A 23,223-nucleotide genomic window follows, 5' to 3' on the forward strand; every position below is an offset into this window, starting at 1 on the left:
TGCCTCAGCCTCCTGAGTACTGGGATTACAGGCACCCACCACCATGCCTAGCTAATTTTTTTATTTTTAGTAGTGACGGCGTTTCACCTTGTTGGCGAAGCTGGTCTTGAACTCCTGACCTCAGGTGATCTGCCCACCATGGCCTCCCAAAGTGCTGGGATTACAGGCGTGAGCCACTGTACCCAGCCAGAAAACACAGATTATTAAATCTGAATGAATAATAGAAACACAAATACTTGTAACCATTAAAATGGAATAAAATATGTAAAATTATGCACACACACATTTATTTTAGCAAAAACTTCATATTGGGTGTAATCTTGGGGAATTAACAGATACATTCTTATATATGAAAGCACATAGGACAAACCTACATAAATTCTCCTAAGTAAAGCAAAATGACAGCTCATTTAACAGGTCATTTATATTAAAATCAACAGATGAGAGACAGGAGAATGAAGTGAAGAAAGCAGGAACATAATGATTTTCAACTGAAGTAAGCACCAAAAAAAAGTGAATCAGCAAAGAGAAAGGAGATCAAAAAGCCCACAAAAACTGCCATTAAAGCCGCAGAATCTGGCAGTCCTGGGACCCTTAGTGTAAGAGCAAATTGGTCTACATCTCTATCACTCCTGAGGGCTCCGCAGTCCTCTAAGCCCCGGACAATTACTGCCTCTGATGGCAACCACCTGTCTGAATAAAAGATGCTGAGGTGTCCAATATACTCTAAGAAGTGGGAGAAGTAAGAAACTAGCAGTTTTAACTATTTTTAAGACAAGAGTTAAATAGATAGTAAGTTTCATTGACAAGGAAAATTCACCTTTGGGGAAAAGCTTACTCTCATGAATACCAGATAAATTGGATACAAGTGAAGATTGCAAAGCAGGTAGTAAGAAGGACACACATGGGCGTGTTTTAACATTCTGCTCCTAAGAAATACTGCTCCTGACTTTGTATTGCTCTTTTCACCACAGCTTTTAGTATTGAGACAACGAAAATCACCATACAAAAATCATTTGACCTTCATTCTTGGCTTGGCTAACGTGTGCTTAGCCAAGAATTAAATAGTGGTACACAAGGGAAAGCTCCTGGGTCACACTGCTCCAAAGGAAACTGGGCATTTTTTTACGGGCAATGTGCACTTTGGCTCTTGTCCAAGGACTTGTGTCATTTTTTAAACTTTACCTAGGAAACTAGTCAAAGAAATTCATCCACCCTGCTGAGTAGAACAGTAGGAGAAGGAAATTCCGAGGAACATTTGCCAGGGAATTAATATATTTGTAATGATTAACATTACACTAAGGGATAAATAACTCTTGAGGTGCAGTATTTATATTCCTATTGCTCTGGAAAATTAGCTTCTCTTACTTGAATCTTTGCAACACTGTCTACCCAGTAACTGGTCACCTGTATTCCGGTTTTGTATCTCCCTGAAAATTATCCGCTCTGCATTGATGTCTCCCTTAATGAAGTGATACACTTCCCCCAAGGATAGAGATCAGTCCTTACGTAGCATATTGCCTATCCCATAGCAGAAAATATTCTTTCCTACTGAAAAAAATTGATTCAACTAATTTTTTTTTTTTTTTGAGACGGAGTCTCGCTCTGTTGCCCAGGATGGAGTGCAGTGGCGCGATCTCAGCTCACTGCAAGCTCCGCCTCCCGGGTTCACGCCATTCTCTTGCCTCAGCCTCCCGAGTAGCTGGGACAACAGGCGCCCACCACCGCGCCCGGCTAATTTTTTGTATTTTTAGTAGAGAACAGGGTTTCACCGTGGTCTCAATCTCCTGACCTCGTGATCCGCCCGCCTCCGCCTCCCAAAGTGCTGGGATTACAGGCGTGAGCCACGATTCAACTAATTTTGATGCTTCCTCCTTCTACATTCCTTCTGAAATATGGGGAATCATTTCTTAATCACTCATCTATTCCCTACAATGCCTGAAGAACAGTGCTTTGAAGATAGGGACAAAATAAATATTGGTTGAATAAATTCCTCTTTTCATTATTTTTAAGCTCTGTATACCAAAAGAGAGGGAGTGGATTAAGAGTGTAAACTTGAATCAGGCTAGACTTAAATTTGAGCCATTTTGTCCCTCTGAGCCTCAGTTTCCTCATCTATAATATGTGAACAATAAAGATACCTTACAGGGTTGTTGTGAGAATGAAATGAGATCATGCACACAATGTGGAGCAGAGAGTAATATTAATAACTTACTACTATTATTTTTATTTTGGCTCTCATACTTCTGGATAATCCATATGTCAAACTTTTTCACCATAACACTTTTGCTTTATTCTTATTCAAATTAAACTCACTTCAACTTCACTTTCAGTAGATCATAAATTTTCTGAGGGCAGAGACTTCTGTCTCATTTGTCTATTGCTATAATCGCAGGGCCCAGAGCAGTTTCACAGGATATAGTTCTAAAGACTCACGTATGATAAAACATCCCCCCATTCAAATATTTACAAATGTTATTGTATTGTTAAAAGACAAGGAATTTGGAGTTTAGAGAGGTGAAAGTAAATCAAAGCATTTCACAGGTTAAAAACCTTTATAGCCACAGGATTCCTAACACAACCAAATTAGAAAACAAAATGGACCAAGGCCAAAGCCACAAGAAATCAGATCCCTAGAATCGATCTTGAACAATCCAGATTTGCTATGTGTAGTGCAACATACTTGAAATTCAGAGACGTACTTCCAGGGCTGCTTTTACCATTTATAACTGTTATTACCACGTTGTAAATACCGTAATTAGTAAAATTAGCTTACTATCACCTGAGCTGCCTACATTTCACTATTCTTATGAGGAACAAATACAATGATGTAAACAAAAGCATATGGACATAAATATACATATTATGCTATCATTATATTACCTTGCATATTTTACTCATAAACTCCCATAGGATTTAGAGCAAGTGGCCTTGGATCATTAATGTAATGCCCCCCTCACTTATAAGAAAGCTGATGATGAGAAATGTGATCCAGATTTTTTTTTTTTGGATTACGAGTCTTGCTCTGTCACTCACGCTGGAGTGGTGGCACGATCTCTGCTCACTGCAAACTCTGCCTCCCAAGTTCAAGCGATTCTCCTGTCTCAGCCTCCCGAGTAGCTGGGACTACAGGCACCTGCCACCACACCTAGCTAACTTTTGTATTTTTAGTACAGATCGGGTTTCACCATGTTGGCCAGGATGGTCTCAAACTCCTGACCTCAAATGATCTGCCAGCCTTGGCCTCCCAAAGTGCTGGGGTTACAGGCATGAGCCACTGCATCTGGCTTGATCTAGATAATTCTTACAATCACTTCTAATTCTGAGATTCTGAGAAAGACCAAATGAATTGTACAGTGAGGAGAAAGAACTGATTAAAAGCTTGCACATATCAGAAGTCACTTTCTTCAGACTCTTTATCTTTCCCCAGCAAAATTTAAAAAGTAACCCCAGAAACGTAGTGCCTTGCTATCAATAGGATAGAAAGTAAATCCATGTCTTCTGATATCCCTAATAATTCCCTAGGAATCTCTAAGTGAAAATAAACCTCAAAGGAAAAAACCATTTTATTAAAAATTCTCTATAGAATCTCTGTGGTGCGGAGGAGAAAGTTATGTTCCTGACAGAAGTACACCTGTTGTGCTTCAAATAATTATGTGTCTAGACAAGTTTTAAAGAAGTCTTTGGAAAAAGATTACAAACCTCTATCATAGCCCTAAATTTATGATTATTGTATACCAAATTTGAGTACCTGAATGATATTTTGTGTGTCTAAAGCAAGCTGGTAGGATTTTGTAGGATAATTTTTAAATCTGATCTATTTAAAGGCAATTCAAAATAAATACTTTCACTGGAGAAAATAAGTGAACACTGAGAAAGAAATATAGCATTACTTCTTGGCCTTTTGTCTAAGAAAAAAAATAGGCATCATAGCCACAGATAGGGATAAAGTTAGAGCCTATATATTATAGAGGTCAAATGAATTTCTCTCATGGGGATCTCTAGTCACAGGACAAACTACAACACTGCAGTACATTACACTTTGTACGTAAATACTTGGTAAATACAAACAGTAAATAAATGTACTTAGTACATCTTAGTACTAAGTATATTTTGATATTGCATTTTGTAACATATAAGCAATGTAATCAACATTTTATCATATAATCAATACAGCTATGGAAATAATTATATAAACAACCAAACATACAGACATAAAACTTCTCTTAAGTAACTCTCAAATAATTCCTACACAAATTCTTGACTGCAGCCTACTCAGATACCACACTGGATTCTCAGGATGAAAGGATGAATGGGCTTCAGGAAGCTCACAGCCAGTAGGTAAAAAACAATGTAAATGAATTACTTGCTAGTTATGTAGTTGCATTTACGTATATCCTACCATTTTCACATTATATATGTATACAATTTTGTCATTTCTTGGTGGCATAATGACAAAAATAATTTTAAGAAAAAATTTATTTTAGGTGTAATAATTATGAAAGTGTTAAAAAGCTGATTTTATAGTTTAATTACATATATAGATCACTGCAATTTATACATAATTATGAAATAAAAGCATAATATTAAATTTAAACATGTTATTTTAGTATTACATATTTAATATAGATTGAAATTTAGGTATATATCAAATAAGACCAAAACAGCATTTGTGATATATTTTGGAACTTCCTACCTTTTATAGTTAATAAAGTAAAACTGTTCATGTTTATAATTTCCACATTTGTTTCTAAATAAGAGATGTTTCAAATCGTTACTTGCAAATGATTTTTAGCCATTCAAAATATAGGAAGTTCGTGAATATTTTTACTTTCTAGAAAAAGCCATATGCAATGTTCCAAATCATTAGGATTTCCGGTTTTAATATTGATTTTTAAAGTACTAGTGATAGCTTGATATTCCACATAAAAATCTTTATCAGGCCAGGCGCAGTGGCTCACGCCTGTAATCCCAGCACTTTGGGAGGCCGAGATGGGTGGATCACAAGGTCAGGAGATCAGGACCATCCTGGCTAACACGGTGAAACCCCATCTCTACTAAAAATACAAAAACAGCCGGGTGTGGCGGCGGGCGCCTGTAGTCCCAGCTACTTGGGAGGCTGAGGCAGGAGAATGGCGTGAACCCAGGAGGCGGAGCTTGCAGTGAGCCGAGATCGCGCCACTGCAGCCCGGCCTGGGCGACACAGCGAGACTCGTCTCAAAAAAAAAAAAAAAAAAAAAAAAAAAACTTTATCAAATGAATCTTCTCTTCAGATCAAAGGAATACCTTCTTGTAGTAAATCTGCAGTAACGTTTCTGTTTTCATTCTCACTGACACAGGATTTTAGTAACGGAGTTCCCTGTGCTCCTTTCTATAACCAACACTCTATTGTGATACAAATCAGCTAAATCAGGGCCTCCCATCAGCATGCCATCGTACATAATGAGCTATGAAGAGTTTATAGGGGTGAGAGGAACTGAAACTTTCAACCTGGTGTATACGAAAATAATCATTTTCTATGTTTATGCTTTGATATGAAGAAGGATGAGAAGCAATGAATTACATAAATCTTGTCTAGAAATATAAATAATTTAAAGCTGTAGAGGGCTCAAACCATTATAGAGCTCACAAAACTATATCCACGTCTAAGAAATAAACCTCCCAGTAATGCAGTCCTTCTGATAGCCACTGACTGTTGCGCACTTACAGGATGACCTGCCAGCTCCCAAACTGTTCTGCTTTAAAGTGAAAATTTCTTTAAATAATATATTTTGAAATAGAAATAGCAATAGGCTACCTACTCTAGCAACATTAACTTCCTAATCACCTCCTAAACCATAGGGCCTCTCAAATCACCAGCGTGGGGACACTGCAAAACTGTACATTACAGCTGGAAAAAGGTGGGTATGTCTTTTCATTGTTTGATCCCTAGTCCCTGGCACACTGCCTAACACATAGGTGACATTCAGTAATATTTCTTATATGATGTGTTTGACCTGGATACTGAAGCAAGAGTTCACTAGAAATTGGAAGAGATGTGAAGAATGTAAAGCTGAACTCTTATTCTGCTGATGAGGAAGTGGAGGAAAGGTGGTGTGACCTTCCTAGGACCAAAGCATAGTCCTGCTCTGGAAGAAGTATATTCTGGGGAACGTAACCACCCCAGTTCCTCTCTTCGTGTTCTACCAAAATACACAGAAATATAAAGTTTCTGATTCTGGGTTCATCATTAGGTTGTATCCAGCATGCCACTGTTTGTATTATTTTAATTCAAACTCTACTTTATTGTAAAAAAAAAAAAAGGGCAAGAAAATATTAATAGAATGAGTCAGATAAAGTTTTGCCTTCCTTTCCCACACCTTAGTAACTTGCAAATATTCTTGGAGCCTCGGTTTTCTTATCTATAAAATGGAAAAAAAATAATTACCTTGGAGAACTGATGGGGGTATAGGTGATTCTGTGTAGATAACTTTTATCATTATTCCTTGTTCATAATCAGCACTCAGTATATGGAATGAATCGACTGGATGAGGCAATGAATCACTATAATTTTGTACTGTGGATAGAGATTTTGACTATCACTTTCTAGCAATACCTTTGAGAGTGTGAGATTTCCTTCCTTTACTTTTACAGTATTGACACTACAATTTCTTTTCTTGAAAATACTGTGGCTATATGCTGGAATATTTGGCCATGAAAATATACAATTTGTTATTATTACTTCTAAACTCTATGATGATCTTTAAATCAATGACTCCAAGCCAAATTAGGATTGCCAGATTTAGCAAATAAAGATACAAAATGCCTAGTAAAATTTGAATTTCAGATGAACAACAAATAAGTTTTGTATAGTATACACTATGTAATATTTGGGACATGGTTACACTAAAAATTATTGTTTATTGTATGAGACATGCTTATAGAAAATATGTATTTTTCATCTCAAATTCAAATATAACTGGGACCTGTAGGCATAGTAGGGTCTCTGGTATCTCTAAGCTGAAGACAAAAAGGAGCCTTGTAGATCACAATTACCACTCTTTCCTTCTACAGATGAGTAAATGAAGGCCCAGGGAAGTTGGTTACTTGGCCAAAGTAACCAAAGAAATGAGTGGCCGAGACAGAAACTGAACCAGGTCTACTAACACCCATCCAGAACTTGCTCCTTGCACACGATTGCAAAGATGCCCCTGTCTTGCCCATCAGAAATTCTTAGGGATTTGCGATGTGAAATTCCTTTGTTATTTTGGTTGTTCTAAAAAAGAAAAAAATCAAGCAAAACAAGAGCAATAAACCTCTTATTCATTCAGGCTCCAACATGGCCTTCATTGCCTTTAAAAGCTGAACTGACTCTTCCTGATCCTCTCTCCATAAATACAATACCTGGCAAGAACAAGGAAGGACAACATGCCATTACAGCTCCCATCCTCCAGCCCACCTTCATCTTCTTCCCCGTAACAATTTGTTTTTATCTTTCTGACTTGTCTGAGGGTAGCAGAATAATGAGTATGATGCAAATGTGGTTTTGTGGGTGGTGTCTACTGGACACTGGAATTGTTTACCTTGTCATAAATAGCTGTCTTCAGGGACACACCCAGACACTGAGTCTGCTTTACCAACCTCACAAACATAGACAAATCTCAAACCCCTTGACTGAGGACAGCCCACTAGAAACACAAAGGATAAAGTTCCTGGTTACAATGCATGAATTTTGACAATAACATCCTAACCAGAATAAACACTAAGAGGAAAGTAAATCTAGTACAGCAGTGAATAATACGAGCTTTGAGATAAAATAGGCCTGGGTTTGAATCTCAGATCTGCCACTTATAGTTATGTGACCTCTGTGAATCCCATCTCTTAAGTGGAGAAGAATCCCACCTACTTTCTTCAAAACTCATAGGTACTGTGAGGGGCAAAGATGAATTACTTAAAGATTTGTTTTTTCCAGAAAACATACCTTGGTCATCTTTATCCCAGGAGGGAGTTTTGCTTTTAAAAGTTTGAGTTTAGGTGGAGATAAAAAGAGCTTTGGTGTGAAAACTGTACACTCAATTTGGAATTGTGCAATTTAAAAGTATGCAGTTTATTAAATGTATTATAAATTTACCCTAATAAACTTGATGAAACAAATGGATAGATTGGAGAGCAGAGTAAAGTGGCTTGGCCAGTGTCACACAGCTAGCTAGTAAGTGGAAACAGTTTGGGAAAGGGCAAAGTTGAGCTTTAGGAAGGAACAAAGAACTCAAGGAAACTGAGGAAAGCTGGAGAAAGTAACTGGGTGTTCTGGTAGGCCAGAATGAGATCTACTTTAACCATAGAAGACTATGAACCAAGCAGCCTCTGCAGTCCATAGGGCCTGACTTCAGTCCATGAGAACATACCAGTCCAAGCTGGCATGGGTCAGCAGAAGCCCTGTCCACCAAAAATCTATTTGAAAATGCTCCTGAAGCCAAAGTTATTATTTTATCAACAGATTGTAATTAGATCACTCCTTAGAAAAGGTAAAAAAATAAATTTTATGAGGTCAAAGAGTGTCCAAGGCATATTTAAATAACACATAACATTCTGTCTGGTCAACCCACTGGAACATGACTATTTCGGAATTAACCCCTAACCAACATCAAGCTCCTCCAAAAATGTTGTTACTGAGTAATTAACTGCTACTTAGTAAACTCTAGAAAATAATGTGTTTTAGATAGAGAATATCTTAGCAGGTAAAGTCAAAGCTGAAACAGCCCAGAGATCAAAGGAGGAATTAAACAGATGTGCAAATTAATCTCTGAATTCCAAACACTCATGACCTGGAACACGTATAAAGCAAAACAGCCAAGAAATCACATCTCTTTCATTACATGGATGAGGTTTCCATCACAGCTCACAGCTCTTCCAGACTTGTGAGTCAAAGATTTTCACAGAGTATTGCCTTCAAACTTCACCTCCTCGCTCAACAAGCTGTAGTGCAACAGAGCTGACACATTCAAAGAAAGGCCAAGGGTGTCTAATTCTAGTCATTGTCAAGGAGATGAGCATTAGATGTGGTAAGAGAAGTATGAGAGAACAACTCAATTCTTTCTGGGTAGTAACCTCACTTTTATTTATATTCAATTAGTGAACAAACAAACTGAAGAAACTACAATCCCCTTGTCTAAAGCTCAAAGTTCAGGCTTTAAGAAGTGGATATGTATTTAGCTTATACCACATTTAACCCTCTATTTACAGTGAAAATCTTTTTTTTTTTACTTAGATGTGGCTAACATAAACAAAAAATACCATTGTCCTAGACCATTCTTAAGTAAATTCAACAAATATGTATTGAGAACTAAATATAGCCAGGTGGTGGGTTGGGCTGCAGAGAACACAAAGAACAGAAAAACACCATCCTTGCCCTCAAAATATTTACCATGGAGTCATCTTCTGATTAATTTTAACTAAGTATTCATGCTACTAGACAAAACAATTGTTTTGTGTGTGTATAAATTCTGCAAACCTATTTCTGGTCTCTTGAGTCATGTTTTTCCTTCCCATATCCAAAAACAATCTGGAAAACTGTTTGCCTAATATCTCTCTTTAAATTAACTTGCCTTAAGTATTAATTAAACTTAGGTAAGAAGAAATTAAGCTATATAAGTCTATTTGTTTTGGAATCATCTTAATCATAAGTGTCCATAAAATCATGAGGTTTAATGTACAGGTTATATTTTTAAAATACACATTAAAAGAAATACTTGTCTATTAACATAAATACTTGGTATTTATGTTACTTGGTACTACCTAAAATCACATTGGGAAACGCGGCTTTAATCCTCTGTCATAGTCAAATCCTTTCCTCTACCTTTCAAAACTCCACCCTAACTGAGGTAATTCCTCATATCCCAGCACTCTTAGTTGATGATCCTTTCTTTCAATTAACCAAGAAAATCAAGTCTCTCATACATGAGCTTCCTCATTACTTCAACATTCCATCACTTTTTCTTATTTTTAAGATTATTTTCTTCTGAGATATCCATACTAGTCTCCTCTGATAACATTTTTACCTTTATTCCAGATTTCGTCTTCTATCAACTCAATTACTTCCTTTATTAATATTTATTTTGTCTTCAACTGATTTCTCTTCTTTGGTCCCTTTTCCTTTGTTTACATATATTTAGTTTAAAAATATTTATTATCTGCCACATGTCAGAGACTGTGCAAGGATTCTAGGGATGTGGACAAGAAAGACAAAGAAAGTCACAGACCTCAAGGAGCTTACTGGTGTCTAAGGAGACAGGCCTGCCCTGAATCATCCCATAGTGTGATAGGTACTATGTTAATGTAAATGCAAGAGTGTCCAGGGAGGGAGCACAATTAGAGCTCGAAGCCAAAATTGGGAAGGATTTCCCCCAGGGGAGGGAATAAAACTTCATTTTATTGTACTTCTCAGATAATTGTGTTTTTTTACAAATTCAAGGTTTGTGGCAACCCTGCCTTGAGCAAATCTATAGGCACCATTTTTTCCAACAGTATGTGCTCACTTCATGTCTCCGTATCACATTTTGGTAATTCTCATAATATTTCAAACTTTGTCATTTTTATTGTATCTGTTGTGGTGGTCTGTGATTGTAAATATCACTACTGTAATTGTTTTGGGGTGCCATAAATTATGTCCATATAAGATGGCAAACTTAATTGGTAAATTAAGTTTTTGTTCTGACTGTTCCACCAACTGGCCATTCCCCTATCTCCTCTCTCCCTCTCCTCAGTCTTCTCTGTTCCCTGAAACAAAACACTATTAAAATTAGGTCAATTAATAATCCTATAATGGCCTCTAAGTGTTCAAGTGAAAGGAAGAGTTGCACTTTTCTCACTTTAAATCAAAGCCAAAAATGATTAAGTTTAGTGAGGAAGACATGTTGAAAGTCAAGACAGGTCTAAAGCTAGGCCTTTTGCACCAAACCATTAGCTAAATTATGAATGCAAAGGAAAAGTTCTCCATGGAAACTGAAAGTGCTACTACAGTGAATACATGAATGATCAGAGACCGAGATATGGAGAAAGTTTTAATGACCAGGAAAGATGATCAAACCATCCACAACATTCCCTTAAGTCAAACACTAATCTGGAGCAGCACTCTAACTCTCCTCAATTTTATGAAGGTTAAAAGAAGTGAGGAAGCTGCAGTGGAAAAGCTGGAAGCTAGCTGAGTTCATGAGATTGAAGGAAAGAAGCCTCCTCCATAACATGAAAGTGCAAGATGAAGCAGCAAGTGCTGATGGAGAAGCTACAGAAAGTTATCTAGAAGCTCTAAACTCAGATAATTAATGAAGGTGGCTATACTAAACAACAGATTTTCAATGTAGATGAAACACCTTTTTATTGGAAGAAGATGCCATCTAGGACTTTGCTAGCTAGAATGGAGAAGTCAATGCCTGGCTTCAAAGCTTCAAAGGACAAGCTGACTGTCTTGTTAGGGGCTAATGCAGCTGGTGACTTTAAGTTGAGGCCAATGCTCATTTATCATTCTAACAATTCTAGGGCCCTTAAGAATAATGCCTGTGCTCTGTATATGGAACCAGAAAGCCTGGATGACAAAACATCTATTTACAGAATAGTTTACTGAGTATTTTATGCTTATTGTTGAGATATACTGCTCAGAAAAAAAAAAAAATCCTTTCAAAACAATACTGTTCATTGACAATACACCGAGTCAACCAAGAGCTCTGAGACACACAAGAGATTAATGCTGTTTTCATGCTTGCTGACATAATATCCATTCTACAGCCCATGGACCAAACAGTAATTTTGACTTTCAACTCTTACTATTTAAGCTATACATTTTATAAGGCTACAGCTGCCATAGGTAGAGATTCCTCTGATATACCTGGACAAAGTCAATGGAAAACTTTCTGGAAAAGGTTCACCACTTTAGGTGGCTTGAGAACATTTGTGATTCATAGCAGGAGGTCAAAATATCAACATTAACAGGAGTTGAGAAGAAGTTGATTCCAACCCTCATAGATGACTTGGAGAGATTCAAAATTCCAGTGGAGGAAGTAACTGCAGACGTGGTGGAAACAGCAAGAGAACTAGAATTAAAAGTAGTCTGAAGAGGGACTGAATTGCTACAAGCTCTTGATAAAATGTAAATGGATGAGAAGCTGCTTCTTATGAATGATCAAAGAAAGTGGTTTCTTGAGATGGAATCTACTCCTGGTGAAGATGCTATGAACATAGCTGAAATGAAAACAAAACATTCAGAATATTACATAAACTTAGTTGGTAAAGTAGCAGGGTTTAAAAGGATTGACTCCAATTTTGGAAAAAGTTCTGCTGTGGGTAAAAGGCTATCAGACAGCATCACATGCTACAGAGTAATCTTTCACAAAAGGTCTGAGCACAGTGACATATGCCTGTAATCCCAGCTACTTGAGAGGCTGAGAGGTGTGAGGATCACCTGAGGCCAGCAGTTTGAGACCAGCCTGGGCAACATAGTGAGACTACTTTAAAAAAAAAAAGCTTTCACAAAAGGAAGAGTCAATCAATGCAGCAAACTTCATTATTGTCATATTTTAAGAAATTGCCAGAACCACCCCCAAACTCCAGCAAACCACCACCCTAATCAATTAGCAGCCATCAACATGGAGGCAAGACCCTCCTCCAGCAAAAAGTACAACTTGCAGAAGGCTCAGATGATCATTTGCACTTTTTAGCAATAAAGTACTTTTAATCACAGTATGCACATTGTTACTTTAGATATTATATTATCGTATACTTAATAGGCTTTGATATGCACTGGGAATCCAAAATAAATTGTGTGACTTGCTTTACTGCAATATTCACTTTATTAGAGAGGCTTGGAATCAAAACTACAATAGAACCCACAATATCTCCAAGATATGTCTGTAACGCCTAAGTTTAAATCACAAATCTTATATATTTGCTGGTTTTGTGACCCAACGAGCTTATTTTGTCATCCATGAAAGGGGATCAATTATCTATTGCACCCAGCCGTAATGAGTAAGGAGACAGCATGTACCGGTGGGTCAGGCCCTCCAGTCAGTGAGCCTGGATTCAAATGCCAACTCTACCAATCTATGTCCTTGGGAAGGTTATTTTACAACTCTGTGTTGGGTTTTTATCAATAAAATGAGGATAAATAATAATATCAATCTAATAGGGTTGATGTGAGTAAATAATCCTTGGAAATCATTAATTAGTAAGCATTCGATAAATATTAGACTCTATTATCAGAAGGTTTTTCAAATCTCAAAATCTGTATATAAATCCTGCTAAGTAAACAATATTACGATAAATGAAATTCTTGTCATTTATAATTCTTCATTCTATCATTCATAACTTACAGTAGATCCCATCTATTAAGTGAATTAAGTAGGAGAGATAAAGATAAAACTTCAAAAGTATCAAATTGGCAAAGTAAAATAATTTAAATTTCAAAAACAATTTGATTTTTTCAAAAATCTGCCACATTCTCATCTGAGTTGAATTGAGCCTATCCAAAATTTATATGTTGAAGTCCTAACTCGGAGTACCTCCAAGTATGACTTTATTTGGACATGGGCTCATTGTGGCTATAATTAATTAAGTGAGGATGAGGTAATACTGGATTGGGGTGAGCTCCTAATCCAATCTGACTGGTAGTCATATAGAACAAGGAAATGTGCAGACAGACATACACACAGAGAAATTCAGGTAAAGGTGAAGGCAGATGTTGGGGTGACTTCTACAGGCCAAGGAACATCAAAGATTGACAGCAAACCACGAGAAGCTAAGTGAGACATGGGACAGAACCTTCGTCTCACCCTCAGAAGGAACCAACCCTGCTGACACTGTGATTTCAGACCTCCAGCCTCCAGAACTGTGAGACAACACATTTCTGTTGTGTAAGTCACCCAGTGGGTGGTACTTTGTTATACATTCCTAGAAAAGTAATACAGCATTTGACAGACTTTGTTTCTTTCGAGTCAGAATGCAGATCTCAGTAACACATGTATCAATTCCTGAAACATATATTTAAATTTTAGTCTGAATCACACAATTGGTCATATACCAAAATCTATTCTCTACCTCTTTGTGTAATAAATCTCCTTTCCATCTACATTATCGGCTCCTTGAGAAAAGAATATATTCATTTATTAATTCAATAATTAGTATCTAGTAAAGCCCTACTAAATGAAAGATGAAAAAACACAAGTTCCTGCCCTCTAGGAATTCACAACCTGTAAGTCAAATCCTAAGTATGTAAAGAATCAACGTAAAGTAGGTTGGTAGAAGCATTTCTGAGGCACAACAGCAAACCAAGTTTCATTCTCATGGTTGTCAACGGGTCACCCCTTACACTTTGGCTTCTCGTGTAAAAATCCTGTGTTCTTCCAAGGACTAGTTATCTTCTTCCTTGGCCCTGACATCTACTTCCCTTCTTTCAGTTTCAGCACAAGTTGACATTGGAAGTCAGTCCACTGTAATTATAACAATCCATTTTTCCTCCTAGAATAAGCAAATGGCAGGCACTCCCATAGGCAGAAATACAGGCCTATATGGACAAGGCCTATTTGGAGAAGCCTCCCTAATGCCCACGATTCTAGTGTTTTCTGACTCTGTCCTACCAATCAGGAATACCTGCCAGGGAAGACTTTAAACTCACCTTTTGCACTAAAGGATTCTAGCAGAAGCTAGGCCAAAACAGACTTTCATCAGCAAGGCTATGAATGCAGAATCCCAAGGTGGTTTGGAAAAAGTGGTAGAGGAAGTACAGGATTTGAGGCTTATAATCTGAAGGAACCATAGCCTTTGTAGCCTTTGTGAACATCTTTGTGGATTTTCTGTCATGAGCCAAGATAAGCCCCACCTCTGTTTCATAGTCCCTATCTCACCACTTGATTATTCAAAATTTTCTCTAGTCCTGGCTCTTCCTATTTTCCCTTATTCCTAAACACATCCCACCTTCCGTCTTCACTACCCTTGCCTCTTTTCTCAGTGTTAAGGCACAGTGTTGTATACTCAAATCAGCAAGTGTTTACTGAATGCCAACTGTGTTCCAGACCTTGTGCTGGTGGCTTTCCTATGCATTTTCTCAAGTAATCCACACACCTACCATTACTGTTATTAGGAAAAGAAGGCTCGGTAAATCTAAATCCCCTGGCTACGACTACATCCCTAGGGATTACATCCCTAGATTTGTATGACCTCAAAGCCCATACCACTTCTTAAAGGCCTTGAAAGTGAGAATTCATAATGATGACATCATCATCTGTTTACAGTTCCATACAGACAAGCCAGTCCACCTATTTCTTTAAAGAAAATGAAACAAAACAAAACAAAACAAACACAACTTAAATTCAACCACAGGGGTGATTAGGACGCCAAATCACTCTTAGACTAAAGACTGTTTAGTCTAAGAGTCTGAATCTATAAAACCTATTCATTATATACGTGGAAGTGTATGCATGGGCCAGAATGTTTTCAAAGCATCAGAACTTAATACAAAAACACTAAAAAGCTCATCGTAACACTAGTGTCATGGAAAAAGACTCATAATACACAATGTGAGATTTCCACATTGGGGTGACTGCAATGCAGTTTATGACATAAGAGGTAGCAGAGGGAGACACGAAAGGGGTTGCCTGAACCTACAGGCCAACAAAAACCAGGCAATATGTGGCACTATGGCACTTTCTAAAACATCCTGGCCTCTGCTTATTCTAAGAAAAAAAAAATCCGTGGCAAAGGGGATCCCTCTTCTCTGCTTGATTTCTACTGACCAAAGAAGTCACTGTCCAGTGATATAAAGAAATTCTGTCCCTAGGGCATAAATAAATATCCAACACCTATAGTTCATGGGTGTATAAGAGCCTGAGAGGCCTGGAATCGATCCAACCCATTTTAACTAGCAAGAAACTACCTGGTAATACCTTGTTTGTATTTCTTGGAGGAGGGACACAAGAAACACTTATTTCATTCCACACAATAATTCACCACAATCAGAGAGAGCACGGCAAGGGCAACACCATCTCCCAGCTGCTGATTACATCAAAGGCTTGCAGCACAAATTCAATTTTATGATGTTAATCTCAGCCTGCCACTCAGAAATTTTCTCTGAGGGATATGATTTTTCTCTGGATTTCATTTTAAGAATGATTTTCTTCATCCACAATCAATAAAGATATGTTTTCATCAAAAGACTCTATCTTGGCAGAATTCAATTGGCTATTTCAACCCCTTTTGGTGACACAATATTAATTAAAATAGTTTATGTTGCACCTCAACTGGAAAAAGAGGCAGTGAAAATAGGAGCTACTCAGAACACATGTTCTATATACATCAACATGAAAGGCAGAAAATAATTTTCTCCTTCCCCAGGCGACAGCTATTAGCTATTCAAGAGAGTTGCTCTAACTTGGTTTATCTCTGTGATCTCACTGGAAAAAAAGAATGAAGTCCTTCCTGTTTATATTTTTTTGTTCAATAGGAAATCAAAATGCATATAAAGAAGATACTTTAAATGCTTACATCCCAGTTCCTCAACAAGAGGAGAAATAATTATCTGTGCTCCTGTGTGGCATAACGGGTTATTAGGCATCACATTCATTATTTCCCTTAACTAAAAATTGATGATGCTATTACAAATTCTTTTTATTTTCAATTTTAAATAATAATTACAGCTAAATACATTGTATTTCTCAAAAGCAGGCATATAGATTCTCAAAAGCAGGCATATAGAATTAGCACTGGGTTTTGCACATTTAAGAAAGAGAAGAAAACTATGCAATGCATTACAGAAAATAAAGCAATTTTGTTTTAACAGTGGTTTGGGAAGTGGCAGTTAATTAATTTAACAAAGATTTATAAAGCACCTACTGTGTTCTTGACTCTGTTCTCCTCTTGAGAATGAGATGAAGGCCCCACTTCCTGTCCCATGATGCTGACAGATCATGGGGCCTCCATTACCGCAGAAAGAGAAGGGCTAGGCCTGGTTCCCACAAAGCAGGTAGAGAGCGCAGCAGAGGCTGCACTTAACCCTGCTGGGAGGAGATCAAGAAGAGTTTCTCCAAGTCCAATTACTGAAACATTCAGCTGGTAATTTACATATCCAGTCTAAAAAAGTGGGGGGCATAGCTCAGTCTCTAATAGAAAAGGTAGTCTCTATCAACCACACCTTCTCACTCCCCCATTCTGAAATTCATTACTCCTCTTAACATAAGAAAGTGGTAACAAAGAAAGTAGGAGTACTGATACCCTAAGGAGAATAAGGATTTCACAGGACTTTGTGTTCTAATTTATACTAAAGCAATCTAAAAATCATATCAGCTTTCTGGGCTAATATGGTTTGGCTTCATCCCCACCCAAATCTCATCTTGTAGTTCCCATAATCCCCACATGTGGTGGGAGGGACCCAGTGGGAGGTAATTGAATCATGAGGATGGTTTCCCCCATGCTGTTCTCGTGATAGTAAGGTCTCGCGAGATCTGATGGTTTCATAAGGGGCTTCCCCCTTTGCTCCGCACTCATTCTCTCTCCTGCAACCCTGTGAAGAGGTGACTTCCGCCATGATTGTAAGTTTCCTGAGGCCTCCCCAGCCACGTAGAAATGTGAGTCAGTTAAATCTCTTTTCTTTATAAATTGCCCAGTCTTAGAGCAGTGTCCTTAGAGCAGTATGAGAAAGGACTAATACATGGGCCCTCACAACTCACTGCCAACTCACAAGCAACAAAATGTCAATTAACCAAAAGGTTGATTGGTTCAGTAAATTACATCTCCCTCATCCTGTACTTGCTTACTGTGTAGGGCTTTACATTTCTCCCAGTTGAATTTCAACTTGTTAAAAAAAAAAGAGAGACAGAGAGAGAGAGGAAAAGTCAGTGTCAAAGTAAACAATTGCTACCACTTACTGACTATATGTTAAGTTGTAGACACTGTGCTGCTTAGATTATGTTCACTGCTTCATGCGGTCCTCATAATATCAATATGCATTATTATCACTATTCCAAACATGAAGAAAATGAGTCTTGGAGAACATAAGTAACTTGCCTAAGGTCAGAGCTAGGAAACAAACAGATCCATCAGTCTATGAAAAACTCAATTCTTAATCACTGCACTATGCTGGTTAGGTGGGGCAGAGGTGGTGGTCAGCATGTGAGGACAGCCTCTGGAAATGAGAGCAAATTCTGGAATCAGTGTTCCCCTACAGCAATGATATCTAGCTCTGTAAATGAAAATTTGCATTTTTTAGAAAAGTTCAAAGGGGCCCAAATGTCTTTTCAGACCAGAGATATCACTCTCATTTTGAAGATAAACGCGACACATGTAAATTAAGAAACTCCTGGGTCCCCAAAGCTGATTAGGAAGAGGTCTTGCAAGGACTTCAAAGCTGACCTGGGCCTAGACCTCAGTGCACAGATAGACACTTTTAGTCCAGGTCTCCATCACATCTGCCTGCTTCCAATTCAGCCTAGAGAAGAACTGAATCTACAAAGCTTAACAACTGGGAAAAAATAACCATAAATACAGAAAAGGCCTCCAGAAAGGTACCTTTTATGATGTAGCGATAGAATTATTCCTAAATGGCCAGGCACGGTGGCTCATGCCTGTAATCCCAACACTTTGGGAGGCCCAGGCAGGTGGATCACTAGAGGTCGGGAGTTCGAGACCAGCCTGGTCAACATAGTGAAACCCCACCTCTACTAAAAATACAAAAATTAGCCAGGCATGGTGGCAGGCACCTGTAATCCCAGCTACCGGAGAGGCTGAGGCAGGAGAATCACTTGAGCCCAGGGACCAGAGGGTGCAGTGAGCCGAGATAGTACCACTGCACTCCTACCTGGGAGACAGAGTGCGACTCCATCTCAACAACAACAACAAAAAATTAAAAATTAAAAAAAAAGAATTATTCATAAAGGACGTCCCCTATTGTGAGCAACATTATCACTAACATTATTATTAAATAACAGAAATTTCGAGTATATGAGCTGTCAAGCTACAAAGATATCTGAATGCAACAAACTTGAAATCTTAAAATCTTACTGATACCATTATTTTCAAGGTTCCTTTAAGTTATTTCACAAGTCAAATGCACTCTTCCATTCCAGTAGGCATGTATTAACTAGAAGGTCAGATTTCTAAAGCATTCAGTTCATTGGGTAGAGACCGTTAATGGAAGATTTCACACACAGGGAGAAACTTAAGAGTTTATTTTCTCTCTCTCTCTTTCTCTTTTGAGACAGGGTCTTTCTCCGTCACCCAGCCTGGAGTATAGTGAAGCATGCAATCATGGCTCACTGCAATCTCGACCTCTCAGGCTCAAGTCATCCTACTCCCTCAGGCTTCCTAGTAGCTGGGATTACGGACTGACGCACACCACCACACCCAGCTGATTTTTTTAGAGATGAAGTTTTGCTATGTTGCCCAGGCTGGTCTGGAACTCCTGAGCTCAAGCGATCCACCTACCTTGGCCTCCCAAAGTGTTTGAATTACAGGCATGAGCCACAGCACCCAGCCTAGTTAATATTTTCTTGACAAAATACTTATAATTTTAAAATATCTTTTCCAAAAGAAGTGAAAGCATTGGAACTCAATATAAAATATTAATTTTTAGGTTAAAAAATCACTTTACTAGATACCTTCAAGGGCAGTTTCCCTTTCTCCTACAGCCTTTTACATTCTTTACAGAAGACTCTACTGGCACATTTTAATATTGAAGGAATTAAAAAAAGACAAAGGAACAAGTGATGTTTACAAAAAAAAAAGCCGCACAAGACCAACTTAACCACAAGTACTTGCATGACAGAAGTGGCCGCTTTCCTTTTCACTGGTTTTTAAGTGGTGAGAGCTGAACAGGGAAGAAAGGAATGGCGCTTTGGCAGTGACAATGGGAAGGGTTGGAGGAAAACACTTCAGGTAAAAAGATCCCCAACAGGTGACCTAGTCTCCAATCGTTGACCTTGAACTCATTTAGCACAAAAGTGCGTGGGGGGGGGGGGGCGGGGGGCGGTGCGGGCGGGGGAAGACAAACGTACCATACACCTACGTTTTGTTTAACAGAACGTCGTTAACTGTATTGAAATGGATACAAAAATGCTATAATAAGTGAGGAAGATGGTATAAGGAAGCACCAGTTTCCAAAAGGAAGTATTCCCAGTGCATCACCTTTTCCACATTTTGTCAGCACAGACAGTCCCCCCTTTATCTTCCTGCCTCTCATCCAGCCTTACAAGTGGCAAAAGTCTTGTCCCAGCCTTACAAGTGGCAAAAGTCTTGTCCCCGCAGTCTTTATTGCCGACTCAGCCCAAGTGGCAGAGCAAGTAGTTTCGCCAGCCCCCGTCCCCACAGCCCCAAGCTGTCACACCCCAGCAGGCTTAGGCCCACCCGGTCGTTTTCCCTGCCCTTGAACTCAGCTTTAAAATTAATTCGACCTAAAATTAAAGTTTTAAAATAATAATAAATAAATAAAATTAATTCAATCGATTCCGTTCCATAGAAGTCCAATTCCCAAGTTCCAAGAAATTATCCTAATAGGGAAAGGCAGGTCCCTAAACGTATCTGGGGTAGACTCCTCCCAGGAGCATAGATAGGTAGGGATACTGCGAGATGAGCGGCTTTGTTCACTCCTGATGCCACATCTGGAAAAGAGTTTGAAGAGGGACTTTTCCAATTTCCAAGTGCAAGAACTTAGAGCAAAAGGAAGGGGTTAGAATTAGCGCTGCGCACGCCCACCCTCTTTCCCCGCCCAGCTGTATCCCAGCGCGGGCCGTCCCCTCCTGCGCCGGGCTCTGAAGGCGGGAAGGCGTGTGGCTGCACCAGCCAGGGACAGACGAAGACCACCAGCCTGGGACCCGGCAGCCCGACCTGAGCTCTGGGGGTGCCTGCCTTACCTGAGCCGTGGGGCGGAGGAGCGGCAGAGGCCAGGAAGGCTGGCGCTGGGCGGCGGGCCGGCAGGCTGGCGGGTCTCGCCCTCAGGGTCACGGGTCCCGGCCCCGCCCCGCCCCGCCCCGGTCCTGCCCCCGCAGCGCGCCGACCCGGCTAGCTCTGGCCCTAGCCGCCCGCGGGCCGGGTGCACCCGCTCTCCCTTCCTGCAGCCTGGACCCGCTGCCTCCCTCCCTCCCTCCCTCCCTCCCTCCCTCCCTCCTCTCACTTGCGGTGGCGGCTGGAAAAGGCCCGCCAGCAGCCTGCGGTTGCCTGTCCTCTCAGGGCTGGAGAGAATTAGTTAGGGGGGGTTAGATCAAAAGAGCCCAGATGACGTGAACTCTTGACCCTAGGCACTGGCAGAGACGAGGCCTCAACCTTTTTTTTTAAAAGTTTTTGGGGATACACAGTAGGTGTATATATTTATGGGGTATATGCTGTATTTTGATAGAGACAAACAATGCGTAATAATTACATCAGGGTAAATGAGGTTTCCATCACCTCAACATTTATCCTTTGTGTTACAAACAATCCAATTATACTCTTTTAGTTATTTTTAACTGTACAATTATATTATTATTGACTATATTCACCCTGTTGTGCCACCAAATAGTAGGTCTTATTCATTCTTTCTATTTTTTCTACCCATTTACCATTTCCACCTCCCCCACTCCCCCAACCCCCACTACCCTTCACAGCCTTTGATAACCATCCTCCTACTCTGTATCTTCATAAGTTGAATTGTTTTAATTTTTAGCTCCCACAAATAAGTGGGAACATGTGAAGTTTGTCTTTCTGTGCCTGGCTTATTTCACTTAACATAATGATCTCCAGTTCCATCCATGTTGTTGCAAATGACAGAATCTCATTCTGTATATGGCTGAATAGTACTCCACCGTGTATATGTACCACATTTTCCTTATCCATTTATCGGTTGATGGACAACTTAGGTTGATTCAAAATCTTGGCTATTGTGAACAGTGCTGCAATAAACACAGGAGTGCAGATATTTCTTTGATATACTGATTTTCTTTCTTTTGGATATATACCTAGCAATGGGATTGCTGGATCATATGGTAGTTCTAGTTTTAGTTTTTTGAGAAAGCTCCAAATTATTCTCCGTAGTGGTTGTACTAAAGAGCTTAAACAATAGGAAAAAATATAATAATTCAGTTTAGAAATGGGCAAAAGGCCAGACACAATGGTTCACGTTTGTAATTCCAGCACTTTGGGAGGGCGAAGTGGGCAAATCACTTGAAGTCAGGAGTTCGAGACCAGCCTGGCCAACATGATGAAAACCTGTCTCTACTAAAAATGCAAAAATTAGCTGTGCATGGTGGTGTGTGCCTGTAGTCGATGCTACTCCAGAGACTGAGGCAGGAGAATCGCTTGAACCCGAGAGGTGGAGGCTGCAGTGAGCTGAGATCACACCACTGCACTCCAACCTGGGTGACAGAGTGAGACTCCATCTCTAAATAAATAAATAAATATAAAAATAGGCAAAAGACCCAAAAAGACATTTTTCGAAAGAAGGCATACAAATGACAAACAGGCATATGAAAAGGTGCTCAGCATCATTGATCATCAGAGAAATGCAAATCAAAACTACAATGGATATCATCTTACCCAAATTCAAACGGCTCATATCCAAAAGACAGGCAATAACAAATGCTGGCAAGGATGTGGAGAGAAGGGAACCCTCATACGTTGTTGGTGGCAATATAAATAAGTACAACCACTATGGAGAACAGTTCCTCAAAAAAATAAAAATAAAACTACCATATGATCCAGCAATTCCTCTGCTGGGTATATATACAAAATAAAAGAAATCAATATATCCAAGATCTTTTGATAAGGGATGGAAGGACGTTTTCCTCAAGACTGCATGGGCATAGTGGTTCATGCCTGTAATCCCAGCGCTTTAGGAGGCTGAGGTGAATAGATTGCTTGCTCCCAAGAGTTTGAGACCAGCCTGGACAATAGGAGGAGACCCCCATCTCCACAAAAAATACAAAAATTAGCCAGGCATGGTGGCTGTGCACCTATAGTACCAGTTCCTCTGGAGGTTGAGTGAGGAAGGTCACTTGAGTCTGTGAGTTCAAGGCTGCAGCTAGCCCTGATTGTACCACTGCACTCCAGCCTGAGAAACAGAGCATGACTCTGTCAAAAACAAAAACAAAAACAATCAAACAAAAAACCGAAGCAGAAAACCCACAAAACAAAAAAATGCAGCCTCTGAATAGGGAAAAGCCATTAAAAGTATCAAGAGTGGGTGAAAAATTCAACATTGAAACCAGCATCCTAGCCTGTTGTGAATAGACTAAGTAC

The 23,223-nt window shown here is 39.2% G+C and overlaps 1 protein-coding gene across 2 annotated transcripts in view; it reads right to left on the reverse strand.

Moving 5' to 3' along the window:
* Window positions 1–20,973, reverse strand: part of WDR72 (WD repeat domain 72) — a 244,812-nt gene extending 223,839 nt beyond the window's left edge. The window contains exon 1 of one of the 2 annotated variants that reach the window (XM_055363066.2): window positions 20,865–20,973. The gene's annotated coding sequence lies outside the window, so the exon portion shown is untranslated. The remainder of the gene's footprint in view (window positions 1–20,864) is intronic. The other variant, XM_055363068.2, reaches the window with a different exon arrangement.
* Between the last annotated feature and the right edge of the window lie 2,250 nt (window positions 20,974–23,223).

This window comes from Gorilla gorilla, chromosome 16, assembly GCF_029281585.2.
Source record: "Gorilla gorilla gorilla isolate KB3781 chromosome 16, NHGRI_mGorGor1-v2.1_pri, whole genome shotgun sequence".
Taxonomy (NCBI): domain Eukaryota; kingdom Metazoa; phylum Chordata; class Mammalia; order Primates; family Hominidae; genus Gorilla; species Gorilla gorilla.